This window comes from Triticum aestivum, chromosome 5A (genome assembly GCF_018294505.1).
Source record: "Triticum aestivum cultivar Chinese Spring chromosome 5A, IWGSC CS RefSeq v2.1, whole genome shotgun sequence".
In the NCBI taxonomy this organism is placed as follows: domain Eukaryota; kingdom Viridiplantae; phylum Streptophyta; class Magnoliopsida; order Poales; family Poaceae; genus Triticum; species Triticum aestivum.
Genome location: NC_057806.1, coordinates 455339570 through 455354674, shown reverse-complemented (window position 1 = coordinate 455354674; position 15105 = coordinate 455339570).

The following is a 15105-nucleotide window of genomic DNA, read 5'->3' as shown; positions in this document are numbered from 1 at the left end:
AGAATATTCTTTGGCTCCCCTTGTGTCAAATCAATAAATTTGGGTTGAATACTCTACCCTTGAAAGCTGTTGCGATCCCCTATACTTGTGGGTTATCAAGACCAATTTCTGGCGCCGTTGCCGGGGAGCATAGCTCTATTCTTTGAGTCACTTGGGATTTATATCTGCTGGACACTATGAAGAACTTGAGAGATCCAAAAACCAAGATCTATCCCTCAACTACGAGGGGAGGTAAGGAACTGCCATCTAGCTCTGCACTTAATTCACCTTCTGTTATGAGTAAGTTTGCGACACCTACACCTGCTTCTGCTATTCGTTCTGATATGCCGCATGTTATTGATGATGCCACTTCTGCTATGCATGATACTTATGATGAAACTGCTTCTATGCCTGATACTACTGTGCCCCTTAGTGAATTTCTTGATGAACAAATTGCTAGGGCTAGAGAAATAGAAATTATTGAATCTGAATACGATGATGATAGTGATGATGAAAATATGCCTGTTATTCCTGAGGGCTATCTTTTTGATACGGAATCTTCTGCCGCTATTTTTGCTTGTAAAGATAGATATGAGCTTAAGAGGTTATTAATTAAATGGAACAAAGAATCACTTAGAGGTAAAATGAAACCCGACCCTGCTTTTGCTACTTCACCTATATGTGTTCCTGATAAAGATTATGAATTCTCTGTTGATCCTGATATAATTACTTTGGTTGAATCTGATCCATTTTATGGCTATGAATCTGAAACTATTGTGGCACATCTTACTAAATTAAATGATATAGCTGCCCTGTTTACTAATGATGAGAGATCGCGTTACTTCTATATACACAAAATATTTCTGTTCTCATTAAAGGGTGATGCTAAGATATGGTTTAATTTTCTTGATCCTGGTTGTGTGTATAGTCCCCAGGATATGATTTATTACTTCTCTGCTAAATATTTCCCTGCTCATAAGAAACAAGCTGCTTTGAGGGAAATATACAACTTCATGCAAATTAAAGAAGAGAGTCTCCCACAAGCTTGGGGGAGGCTTCTCAAGTTACTTAATGCTTTGCCTGATCATCCTCTTAAGAAACTTGAAATACTTGATATCTTTTATAATGGACTAACCGATGCTTCCAGAGATTACTTGGATAGTTGTGCTGGTTCTATTTTCAGGGAAAGAACACCGGATAAAGCTAAAATTCCATTGAATAATATGTTGACAAATGAAAATAATTGGGCACCTCCTGAGCCAGCTCCTGAGCCATCTCCTGCTCTAATTACTGAGCCTATTCCTAAACCAACTCCGAAGAAGAGAGGTGTTCTATTTCTCAGTCCCGAAGACATGCAAGAGGCAAAGAAATCTATGAAAGAAAAAGGTATTAAAGCTGAAGACGTTAAGAATTTACCTCCTATTGAAGAAATACATGGTCTTAATTCACCGCCTGTTGAAGAAACATATGATCTTAATTATTTATTTACTGAAGAACCTCCTGATCCCGATATCCCGACACAGGTAGTAAAGGTAAATTCTCTCTATAGATATGATAAAGCTGAAGTCCCTCCTACTAAAATTGCTAGTCAGTGCTTGGATGAGTTTGATAATTTTATGTTTAAGCAAGACGACTTCAATGCTTATTTTGGTAGACAATTAAAAGAAAATGCTTATATGATTAGACGCTTGGGTGATTATATGGCTGATATTAAAGGTGAACTTAAACTTGTTAGCAAACATGCTTCTATGGTTACCACTCAAGTAGGACAAGTACTTAAGTCTCAAAAAGAAGTGCTTTGATGAAATGAATAGTAAGAAAAATGATTATGCTGTTAGAATGGCTACTAGAACTGGTAGAATGACTCAGGAACCTTTGTATCCTGAACGAAATAATATTGATGTTCCTAGTTCTTCTAAAAAGAAGAAAAAGAAAAATGATAGAACTGTGCAAACTTCTAGTGAACCTATTGCTGAACCACCTGATAATCCAAATGATATTTCTATGTTTGATGCTGAAACACAATCTGGTATTGAACATGAACCTAGTAAAAATATTAATGATGATGTTCATGATGATGCTCAACCTAGTAATGATAACGATGTAGAAATTGAACCTGCTGTTGATCTTGATAACCCACAATCAAAGAATCAACGTTATGGTAAAAGAGACTTTGTTGCTAGGAAACATGGTAAAGAAAGGGAACCTTGGGTTCATAAACCCATACCTTTTCCTCCAAAACCATCCAAGAAAAACGATGATGAGGATTTTGAGCGCTTTGCTGAAATGATTAGGCCTATCTTTTTGTGTATGCGATTAACTAATGTGCTTAAAACAAACCCTTATGCTAAATATATGAAGGATATCATTACTAACAAAAGAAAGATACCAGAAGCTGAAATTTCCACCATGCTTGCTAATTATACTTTTAAGGGTGGAATACCAAAGAAACTTAGAGACCCCGGAGTACCAACTATACCTTGCTCCATTAAAAGAAATTATATTAAAACTGCTTTATGTGATCTTGGAGCCAGTGTTAGTCTTACGCCTCTCTTTTTATATCGTAGACTTGACTTGAATAAGCTGACACCTACGGAAATATCTTTGCAAATGGCTGATAAATCAACTGCTATACCTGTCGGTATTTGTAAGGATGTGCCTGTTGTGGTTGCAAACGTTACTATTTTAACGGACTTTGTTATACTTGATATTCCCGAGGATGATAGTATGTATATTATTCTTGGAAGACCTTTTCTTAATACTGCAGGGGCTGTTATTGATTGCAACAAAGGCAATGTCACTTTTCATGTTAATGGTAATAAGCATACGGTACACTTTCCGAGGAAACAACCTCAAGTTCATAGTATCAACTCCATTGGAAAAATTCCATCGATTATAATTGGAGGTTTTGAATTTCCTCTTCCTACTGTCAAGAAGAAATATGATATACTTATTATTGGGAATGTGCATATCACCGTTGAGGTAACTTAGTGTTATTCAAAATTTCTCCGGTTGATTATCAGAACGAGTTTGTTAACAAGACTTGATCAACCTTGTTAGTGGATTCTTTTTGATGAGCATGAGATGGATGAAACTAGAAGTACAAACTTCTGTACCCCACTTTTACTTTCTGTTATTTATATTAAATAAAGTAAAAATAGTATTTTCTGTCTGTTTCCTGACTTATCCGTGCAATATAAAAATATCCCAAAAATAAAAGTCCTCAGAATGCCACACGCCTAGCTGCACATTTTAACATACCTATTAGGCATGCTGAGAAGGAAGAAAAGGTGATGCCCCGTGTTTATCTAGATCATAAAAGTATGGTGGCACATGATTTTATTGTTAAGAATAGGGCAGGAGAGCTTAAATATCAATTGTTCTTTAACAAACATCATCCTGAGACTATTACGTTGCCTGCTCCTTCTTTGTTTAATTTTGTAGGACCCTACCTCGTTACGTGGGCTGCCGTCCAAGCCTACAAGAACCCTGCACCAGCCCCGGAACAGGAGCCACAAGATGAGCCTCCACGACAATCTGTTTATTCTTGGGATCCAAAGATGACTGTCAGCCAGTGGCAGTCAGAGTCTTCTTCTTCATCACAGTATGATCCCAACTATTCCTCCTCATCACAGTACGACCCCAACAACTATTATTATGGATATCCGCCAGGCCAGCCGTGGCCATAGACCAACTTAGGCCAAAAGTCTAAGCTTGGGGGAGTACGTATTTCTCACCGACATTACATTTATGTTCACACACACTCATTGCTAGATGTCGGTGCTCATACTTTTTCACTGTAATATCCATGCTAGTTTATTTTCTTTTTCTTGCTTTCTTCTTGTGTGTTTGATTAAACCTTAAGAAAAACCAAAAAAATAGTAGTTGTTTATTTTTCTGCTGTAGTAGTAATAATTAAAAAGAAAACCCAAAAAATATTTCCCGTTCTTCTTTTGCTTGTTGGGAGCTTTCCCGTGTAAATAGTTTTATTTCTTTTCTTTGGGGATCCGTAGGAGAAGACCATAATTAAATTGTTGAAGTGGCTCTTATATGCATTATTGTTGATTTAACCAAGAGCCCATATTGCCTTGTCTTCTCCTGTTTATTGAATGCTCGCAGATTCCAGCTTAGTCCAATGCACGTGCACTCTTATTATTATTCACACCGTTCGGTCGTGCAAGTGAAAGGCAATTATGATGATATATGATGGACTGACTGAGATGAGAAAAGCTGGTATGAACTCGACCTCTTTTGTTTTTGTAAATAAGATGAGTCCCTCGTTCTGGATTCAGCTTATTATGAATAAACATGTTTGCAATGACAATTAGAGATCTTAGTTGCTTGTGCCATGCTTGATTAGCTATGAGTTATAATGATTTACCTTGTATGCCAACATGCTACTGAGATGATTATGATGTGGTATGATGGGGTGGTATCCTCCTTTGAATGATTTAAGTGACTTGACTTGGCACATGTTCACGCATGTAGTTGAAACAAAATCAACATAGCCTTCACGATATTTATGTTCATGGTGGATTATATCATACTCATGCTTGCATCCAATGTTTATTAATTTTAATGCATGTACATGGCTGTTGTCGCTCTTTAGTTGGTCGCTTCCCAGTCTTTTGCTAGCCTTCACTTGTACTAAGCGGGAATACTGCTTGTGCATCCAATCCCTTAAACCCCAAAGTTATTCCAGATGAGTCCACCATACCTTCCTATGTGCGGTATCTACATGCCATTCCAAGTAAATTTGTATGTGCCAAACTCTAAACCTTCAAATAAACATTCTGTTTTATATGCTCGAATAGCTCATGTATCAACAAAGGATGTCCTTATCTTCCGTGTTAGGCGGGTTATTCTCAAGAGGAGTGGACTCCGCTCCTCACTCACGAGAAAATGGCTAGTCACCGGGATGCCCATTCCCATGCTTTATGCAAACTAAATCAAAATTAATTGCAAACAAAACACCCCCTGGGACCTGATGTATGTTGGAGGCACTCGTTGTTTCGAGCAAGCCATGGATTGATGCTTGTTGGTGGAGGGGGAGTATAAACTTTACCATTCTGTTTGGGAACCGCCTATAATGTGTTTAGCATGGAAGATATCGCCATCTCTTAGTTGTTACGTTAACAATGAAAGTATACCGCTCAAAATACAATTTATCTTTCAAAATCAAGCTCTGGCACCTCTACAAATCCCTGCTTCCCTCTGCGAAGGGCCTACCCATTTACTTTTATGTTGAGTCATCACCCTCTTATTAAAAAGCACTAGCTGGAGAGCACAGCTGTCATTTGCATTCATCATTGTTAATTTATATTGGGTGTGACTATGATTGGATCTCTTTTACCATGAATTACAATGTCTAGTCAGTCCTTGATCTTTAAAGGTGCTCTGCATTTATGTTTTGCGGTCTTAGAAAGGGCTAGCGAGATACCATCTTGTTATATCATATTATGATTGTTTTGAGAAAGTGTTGTCATCCGAGATTTATTATTATGGCTTGCTAGTTGATTATGCTATTGATATGAGTAATTTTGAGACCTGAGAATTATTGCAAATGTGGTTAGTTATGATCTATGCTGAAAACTTGAATGCTAGCTTGACATAGTTACAACAACAAGAGCAAACAGAGTTTGTAAAAGTTTTTCTTTCTTTCAGTTTGTCAACTGAATTGCTTGAGGACAAGCAAGGGTTTAAGCTTGGGGGAGTTGATACGTCTCCGTCGTATCTACTTTTCCAAACACTTTTGCCCTTGTTTTGGACTCTAACTTGTATGATTTGAATGGAACTAACCCGGACTAACGTTGTTTTCAGCAGAATTGCCATGATGTTGTTTTATGTGCAGAAAACAAATATTCTCAGAATGACCTGAAACTCCACGGAACATCTTAGAAAAAACAATAAAAAATCCTCGCCAAAGATGAAGACTAGGGGGCCCACACCCTTCTCACGAGGGTGGCCCCCCCTAGGGCGCACCCCCTACCTCGTGGGCCCCCTGGAAACCCTCCGACGCCAACTCCAACTCTATATATTTGCTTTCGGAGAGAAAAAATAAGAGAGAAGAAATCATCACATTTTATGATACGGAGCTGCCGCCAAGCCCTAAAACCTCTTGGGAGGGCTGATCTGGAGTCCGCTCAGGGCTCCGGAGAGGGGGATTCGTTGCCGTCATCATCATCAACCATCCTCCATCACCAATTTCATGATGCTCACCACCATGCGTGAGTAATTCCATCATAGGCTTGCTGGACGGTGATGGGTTGGATGAGATTTATCATGTAATCGAGTTAGTTTTGTTAGGGTTTGGTCCCTAGTATCCATTATGTTCTGAGATTGATGTTGCTATGACTTTGCTATGCTTAATGCTTGTCACTAGGGTCCAAGTGCCATGATTTCAGATCTGAACCTATTATGTTTTCATGAATATATGTGAGTTCTTGATCCTATCTTGCAAGTCTATAGTCACCTACTATGTGTTATGATCCGGCAACCCCGAAGTGACAATAATCGGGACCACTCCTGGTGATGACCATAGTTTGAGGAGTTCATGTATTCACTATGTGCTAATGCTTTGTTCCGGTTCTCTATTAAAAGGAGGCCTTAATATCCCTTAGTTTCCTATAGGACCTCGCTGCCACGGGAGGGTAGGACAAAACATGTCATGCAAGTTCTTTTCCATAAGCACGTATGACTATATACGGAATACATGCCTACATTACATTGATGAATTGGAGCTAGTTCTGTGTCACCCTATGTTATGACTGTTACATGATGAACCGCATCCGACATAATTATCCATCACTGATCTGGTGCCTACGTGTTTTCCATACACCGGTTCTCGCTTATTTACTTTTCCGCTGCTACTGTTACAATCACTACAAAATACCAAAAACATTACTTTTGCTGTCTTTACTTTTGTTGCCGCTACCGCCACTATCATATTACTTTGCTATTAAACACTTTGCTGTAGATACTAAGTTTCCAGGTGTGGTTGAATTGACAACTCAGCTGCTAATACTTGAGAATATTCTTTGGCTCCCCTTGTGTCGAATCAATAAATTTGGGTTGAATACTCTACCCTCCAAAGCTGTTGTGATCCCCTATACTTGTGGGTTATCAGTTGGCTACTTGAATGTGAGCCGTGAAGGAGATTTCACCATGCACGTCTTATGCCCAGGCATTGTTGATGAGCGCCTGTTGCACCCTCCTGGTGTTGCGAGCGCGAGTACCAACCGGGTCGAATATAGCCGGGGCGATCTCCTATGCCGTGAAACCATGTATCCAGCGATCTTTCTAGAATAAGATCCTCTCGCCGTTGCCAACCTCAATATTTACCATGCTGTTGAAAACCATCCTGGCCTCCTTGTCTTCAATCATCGGGATGCCTTGCCAAGGCCTGGTGTGATCAACTCTTCGCAGCCACTCCCATCTAACACGTAATGCCAACGCTTGCAACCTGAGGTTTTTCACTCCGAGACCACCAAGGCAAGTGGGGTGAGCTACTACATCCCAAGCAACCAAACATTGCCCTCTGTTGACTTTCCATTTTCCTGCCCAGAAGAAGGAACGCAACCACTTCTCGATCTCCTCAAGGACCCAGACCGATGCATCAAGTACCATGAGTTGATGTATTGGTCGAGCGGCGATCACCGTCTTGGCCAAGATGAGCCTTCCCAATTTTTGAATAAGACCTCGCTGCCAGGCCGGCAATGACTTCCTAGCTTGATCCAGAAGCGGTTGCCAATCCATGTGACGAAGCTTCTTGATGGCCAGCGGAATGCAAGGTAGCAGCAGGAAAACACATTCAGCTGACAATGGTGAATGTCCATGATCCTCTGCCTATCTTCCTCTTCACCCTTGATGAGAATGGCTGCAGATTTCCCATAATTGATTCTGAGCCCCGATGCGACCCCAAAGAGATGTAGCACCTCTCTAACGCAGCACAGATCTTGCTCTGAGGGGCGAATGAACATTGCAATGTCGTCCGCAAAAATGGAGAGGCGCTGCACCGCAGAGATGCCATGAAAAGAACCAAGGACTCCTACCTGGCTCGCTCTGGAGATAAGCTGGGTCAAAACGTCCATGGCAATGACAAACAGCAAGGGGGTCCGGAGGTAAAGATTCATATATTGGATGATATGGTTAGGCCAAGGGGTCAGGCCCACGGGGCTATAAGTCGGTGTAAAAGGAGTTTTGCGGAGGCTAGGGGGCCAAACGCAGGAGACCGTGGCGTCTGGCCCTGGGCCAAACACCGAGGCCCATGGCGTATGGGCCAGATGCCAAGGATTGTGGCGTTTGGTCCTGGAGTCCGAGTGGGACTCTTGCCTTTCGGGTGAAACCGGCTTTGTGGAGGCTTTTACTCCAAGTTTCGACCCCAAGGCTCAACATATAAATAGAGGGGTAGGGCTAGCACCCAAGACACATCAAGAAACGCCAAGCCATGTGCCGGCTACCCCATCCCCTCTAGTTTATCCTTCGTCATAGTTTTTGTAGTGCTTAGGAGAAGCCCTGCGAAGATTGTTCTTCACCAACACTGTCACCATGCCGTCATGCTGCCGGAACTCATCTACTACATCGCCCCTCTTGCTGGATCAAGAAGGCGAGGACGTCATCGAGCTGGATGTGTGCAGAACTCGGAGGTGCCGTGCATTCGATACTTGGATCGGTCGGATCGTGAAGACGTACGACTACATCAACCGCGTTGTGCTAACGCTTCCGCATTCGGTCTACAAGGGACGCGCCCGGCCTATATCCGCCTCAGATTTGGGACGGATACGAGGGGTGTTGGTTCACCCGAGCGTTTGAGGTCGGTTTGAGGCGCCCGTGTAGGTCGGGTGTTTCTGACCGATCAGTGACTAGGCCACTCTCCCGGGCATTTGAGATTGGTTTGAAGCGCCCTGGCTGTTGATGCTCTAAGTATTGCACATCTAGATCCTATATTATTGATTTTACGCAAAGATTCATGTGGATATTTTTTTAATGTTTGATTGAGTCACTTATGTGCAATAACTAGGACACATCTTGTGTAGTAGTGAAAAAATCCCCTAGCGAAGAACCTAGGGTTTACATGTCCTCCGACGACCACCACTGAGAGTGTACTTTCTCCCTATGATCTTCCCTAGCTCTCCCTCGCCGCTACTCGGGCTGGTTCAAGGAGGCTGCTAGTCCCCTTCCCCGGCCTTGCTAACATAGGGTTAGGATTTTTGCGCAGATTCTCTATAGTTGCCATGGGCGACACGGGAGGATCAAGCAGTTTGGCCAAGAGAGATCAGATAGAAGATCTACCGGCATAGCTAATCCTAGAAGAGGATGAACATGAAAGTTTCATCCCGGAAGAGGAAATCGTCGAGCCACCGCCGGTTGTCAAGTGGTGATGGAGTCAAATCCAGCAGATCTCAGGTAGGGGGTCCCGACATGGTAGTCTTGGCACAATGGTAACAAGGACACATGAGTTTATCTAGGTTCGACACTCTTGAAGAGGTAATACCCTACGTCCTGCTTTGATTGTATTGATTTTGAGGGGTTACAGAGTACAGGTGATCTACCACGAGATCGTGTGTGTATGAGTTGTCGTCTACGGCCCTCACCCTCGGTTTATAAAAATATCGAGGGTGCCTAGTGTTTACATAGGTCGATTGCATCTAAGAGTAATCGTGTCGAAGACTATCTCTTAATATTTGAAGTACGCGCCAAGTCTTCAGAATCTTCCATCTTGGCTCCCCTAGTCCCGATGAACGAGGCCCACCGGTTTATCTTCATGGGAGGTCCTCGGCCCGGCCCACATGGCTGGGAGCCGAGGTGGCGAGCATTCCCTAGTCCAGGACACCCCTAGTCAAGGCTGTCGTCAGGAACCAGAAGGAGGCCGCAGAGAGCCATAAGGCGGCAAGCACGAGGGGGCTATGGCGCCCTTCCGTCATCTCAATAAGGAATATCATCGAGCCCCAGGATGCTGGATACCTCCCTGCGCCCAGGGATGTCGTGACTCACTCTCCGCTCATCAAAGGGTCGGTAGGCTGGTCCTCCATCCGAATTCCCGAGCCTCGTGCCAGTGAGCACATCATCTTCCTCTCTCATCTTCTCCAAGATCTCGGCTTTCCCATCAACCGCTTTCTCCGAGGACTGTTTTATTTTTATGGTATCCAATTCCACCATCTCGCACCCAACCCCGTCCATCACATCGCGAGCTACATCACTTCTGGTGAGGCATTCCTTTTCATCGAACCCATTTCGGTCTCTAGCTCAAACTCTTTTGCGTCAAGATGTACACAAGTGGCGACAAACCCAGGGAGTGCGAGGAAACCATGATTAGCAAGATTTCGTGCGCCAAATGGCTGCCCAAGAAATTCATTAAAACGGTGAAGAACTGGTAGGAGGGATGGTTTTATATGGCCGGCGTGCCTCTAGGCAACCGAGAAGGGATTCCAACAGCTTTCTCAGATGTTCCCTGGAGAGTCTTCACTCATGGAACCCTAAGAAACTCACTTGGCGAGCATGGTTCTGCAGCATAGTAATGTCGTTGTACCAGGTGGTGATCTCCCACGCATAGGAGAGTTCCTTGGTTTCGCCAACGAACATCTCCTCCAGAGCATGGTGCCATCCTAGGCCAAACGCCATGGAGACAGATGTTTTTATGTTGTGTGATGGTTTTCTATGGAAGTTGGATGGATAGGGCAGTTTTGGTGGAAGAAGAGGAGAGTGGAGAAGTGGAGTGGTCTTGTGTGTAAAGATGAGAAGGGAAGGGAGAAGTTAAGTGGTGCGGTTGGAGTGGAGTAAATGCTCGTGCTTATTTCCCAAAACAAAAGGTTAACTATGGAGAACATCTCAAGTAAAAGTAATTAAAATTGACACACAATTCAACCAAAAATCAGAGTAAATTTTTTGAACATTAAAAATCGGAGTAAATCCATACATGATTCAGACAACTACATACAGAAATGTAGACACAAGTTCAGACAGCTACAAATACACAGACTGGAACCCTATTTTCAGACCAACATTTAGAAAATGAGTATTCATTCCAAAGCAACATCTAGAAAGTACAAAATCAGACAACATTTCTAAATGAGTACTCATTCCAAAGCAACATCCATAAACTAGAAAATTCAGACAACATTTCTAATTTGTAGTCATTCCAAAGCAACATTCTACAACAGATTGAAACCCTATTTACATACCAACATTCAGAAAATTCAACCACACGGACAATAACCCTAATTTGACAGCAACATTCAGTAGCTTTAGACAGACAAGAACTCTAAATTAAGGGAAACATTGAGTACACTCAGACAGACATAAACCCTAAATTCAGACAGAAATAACACCCTAAAACATTCACACAACATTAGCTAACAGCAAATTCAGTCAAACATGATAGAAACATTCAATAAACTCATGACCCTAAATCATAAAAACATTAAATACCATTCATAAACTAGTATCAGATCAGCTCACAAGTAGTATTTCATACCCTAATTTACAGCTTTCAACCCTACATTCCAAATCTGGAATCCTAATTTGCAGCAATGAAATATAGACAGACGGGAGAGCTCGAGAGGGGAATGTAGCTCACGTAGGGGGGCACATTTGAAGTGGGTGGCTCCTCCACCACCCCGCGGGTGATATCCGCCGTCACCCATAATGGCGACGATGAACGGAATAAGCTGATGCTACAACAATCCTCCTCCTCGCTGTGGGTGCCCCTTGCCATGCTGCCATCCGCCCTTATCCGGTCTTGATGCTTTGTCCCCACCACACCATTGCCAATTGATCGTCTACGCCACCTTCGACAGATCTCATCGCCGCCATGCCCCGTGAAAGAGGTGAGGGAGAGCGAAGTGGGAGGAAGGGTAGTGCAAGTGAATGAGGGAAAGGGCGCGCGCTTTGGAGAGATAAGCCACATCAAAACATGCTCAATGATTTTTGCGATTGTCAGAAATACAAATAGATTTTTGCCACTATAAGAAATACGGTGTAGTGCAAAATGTCACAATTTGTAAAATGGTAGTTTTTCGCTAATCGTGACACGAATGTGGTGGTTCTATGCATTTTACTCTGTTTAGGCGGTAGTCTGACAGCGACGGTGACAGAACAACCCCATATACTGTGTATGCTTATGTTACATGCGTTTTGAACAATCACCCATGGTTATTGATCGTCACGACTAAAGAGGCTCTAAATTGCTAATGTGATCACATATAATACACTAGTTTCATAATTTGGCACGTAAACATATGTTAATTAGCTCGAATCCAAATGTCTAGAAAAGCATAAGAATCCCGCAAACAAGACACCCTTAAGGTAAAGAAGAGCAGGCGGAGTGTTGTCATCATTTGCACTTAACGCTCAGTCCTAACTAGCATCAGCATGACACCCAGCTGAAAATCCGCTGGTTGGATGCTTCATTTTACCCTCGCATGCATAACAACGAAGCGATCTCTTCCTCTTCTGCCCCACATCAACATTTGTGTTATACAAACAGCCTACAAAAAAGTGATTTCAGTAACTTAAAACATCTGCCCTCAAGAAATCAATCTTGTATTAGCAATCTACAAGATCCATAAGCTCTTCGTATAATATGACACAAATACAATCCTTCAAATGAGATCATCTAGTATGAACAAGTATCTAGCTTGCGCATTAGGTATCCTGGGATGAACACGACATCATAACATATTGTTTCAGGAGATGCCACTTTCGGGCCTTACTGCACATCCAACCATCCATACGGTTGGAGAACAGAGAAAAAGGTCTATTGAAGAACAGATGAGAGGCCTACTTACAGTGTTTTATCAACAAGAGAAAAAGGATATTTACAAATAAAATGATATTTCTACATAACCACCAGAATTATACCAAAATCTGAGCTCCATGATAATAAAAAGATGCGCAGAGATAACCTAACGCATTGTATCTAATCAAAGTACCAACAACAAACCATTGCCACACAATAGATATTCGCATATTTGGTATCTTCAAAGCAAAGTTAGCACCAGCTTCATCATCCACATGCTGTCTAGCTATTAGCATCACAGCTAAGAAAACTATATGATAATCAAGCAAAAGGACCTGTGCCAGTTGCTACAACAAGTTTGCATAAACCAATACACACCACAAACTAAAATTTGGATTAGGCTTGTGGATGATCAGGGTATTGATCTAATTTATTAATATGCCACCATCTCCAAAAACTTGGCTATATCGAAAGAGAAAATGAAGCTGAACATGGAAGACGAAATTGCCATGCTTGGATGAATTAAAATATATTCTTACACCCTGATTAGGAGCTTAGTTTTAGACTCAATACCCTTGTAAGTTACAGGCCCATTGTGAAGCACTCTTCTCAAAATATTTAAGAAAGGTTTGCTTGACACCCAAACAAGAACTTAGCTGTTCGGTTGGCCAGAAAGAAGGGCATATACAAGTGCAATGCTGTGAGAGGTATTTAGCAAAAGAGAACTGCTTCTCCATTTAAAACAGCATTGCTTATTTTGTACTGCCTCCATCATTCATCCTCAAATAGATGCAGTTCTAGAGTTAGTGCGGTCAACCATGATCACTGTCAGTGTGAATTCCAGCAGACCCCTCGGTAGGGTGCCATGACTAGCCAGAAACCCAAAAGGGAAACAGGAGATGATTTACCCAGGTTCAGGCCCTCGCTATGGAGGTAAAAAACTACTCCTGCCCTTATTGTATTGATTGATTGGATGGGGGTACAGAGTATAAGACAAACCTCAGGGACCGTAGGTATACCGAAGGGTGATGACTAAAAGCATGCATATCCACAGCTTATAAAGGATGCCAGGGGCCTAGGGTTGCAGACTCCTAGTCGGTTCTAAGGCTGGTGGTTCAACCTCCTTGTCTTGCACGGCAAGGATGCCGGCTACTTCCTTCTCGAGGCCAAGCCAGGCTGACGGCCCAAGCCATATAGCGGCCTAGGGTCCTGAGCCGGACTGGTGGGCAGACTTCCCGGGTCTTACTCTTGAGGCACCCCTGGGCAATGACACCGTTAGTAGCCCCCGAACAGGCTCAAGGATTTGGCATCTTCTAGTCTTCGGACAGTCTGAATATGCCATCTTCTGGTAGCTCGCCGAGGTCTTGGCAGGTTCATGAAGTTCCACAAAAGACAGGTTGCGCGTCAACCCGCCTTGAGGCAATGTGTGATGCAATGCACCGGTCTCATTTTGTTTCAATAAATATCCAACCTCCGCACATCTCTTCGTACGGAGTCAGCCTCCGCGAGCCGATTTGCCGGGATGCACTTTGAATTTCCGTGACGATGGCATGGGTCATGAGTCGCACCTAGCTTGCTCATCTAGTCAAGTCGAACCACCTCCCCTGACCGTCGGTCAAAGCGGAGGACGTGATGGGTCGTGGGGCCCACAAAGGCCACACCCAATCGACCAGAGGGATGAGACCAGAAGGTGACTCCTTAGGCTCAGGTGCCATTTACGGAGCACCTCGATTCCCGTGCCTAGTAGGCATATGGCAGAAGATTGTGGCCGCGTATCACGGCATTAACGGCAACATTTGGCCTCCCATCGGGGCTTTATAGGGAGATCGGCACCCAACCGTGCCACACCTCTCCCATTTCATCCCCCCCCCCCTCGTTCCTTTAGCCCAGGCTTCCATTTCCATGCCTCTGAGCTCAAGCTCCTACCTTTCTCCACTACCTACCAATGGCCCCCAATCAACCAAGGGTCGCGGCGACAACGAAATGAAGGGCAACACTTCGAGCAAGGGCAGCGGTGACGACAAGAGCAAAACCACCACCCCCTCGAATATGAAGGGGGAGTGGATGGCATCAACGGCATCCCCGCCTCAGCTCAACAGCCTCGTCAGACAGGGGCATAGGCTATTTGCTATCGCGGGACCACGTTGTCTGGAGGTCGCCGATGACAGCGATTAATGGCATGGCGAAGGTGTCTTCGGAGGCGCGCGATGTAGAGTGGATCTTGTATGTGCCCTTCCTCGTGCGATGTATGTCGCTGCCACAATTTTTTTGTGGCCTCCGTTACTTCTACTAGCTCCAACTTCATCACCTAACGCCAAACGAGATTCTACACATTATGTGTTTCATAATGGTGTGCGAGTGTTTCCCAGCAATCCAGACGCATTCGGGCT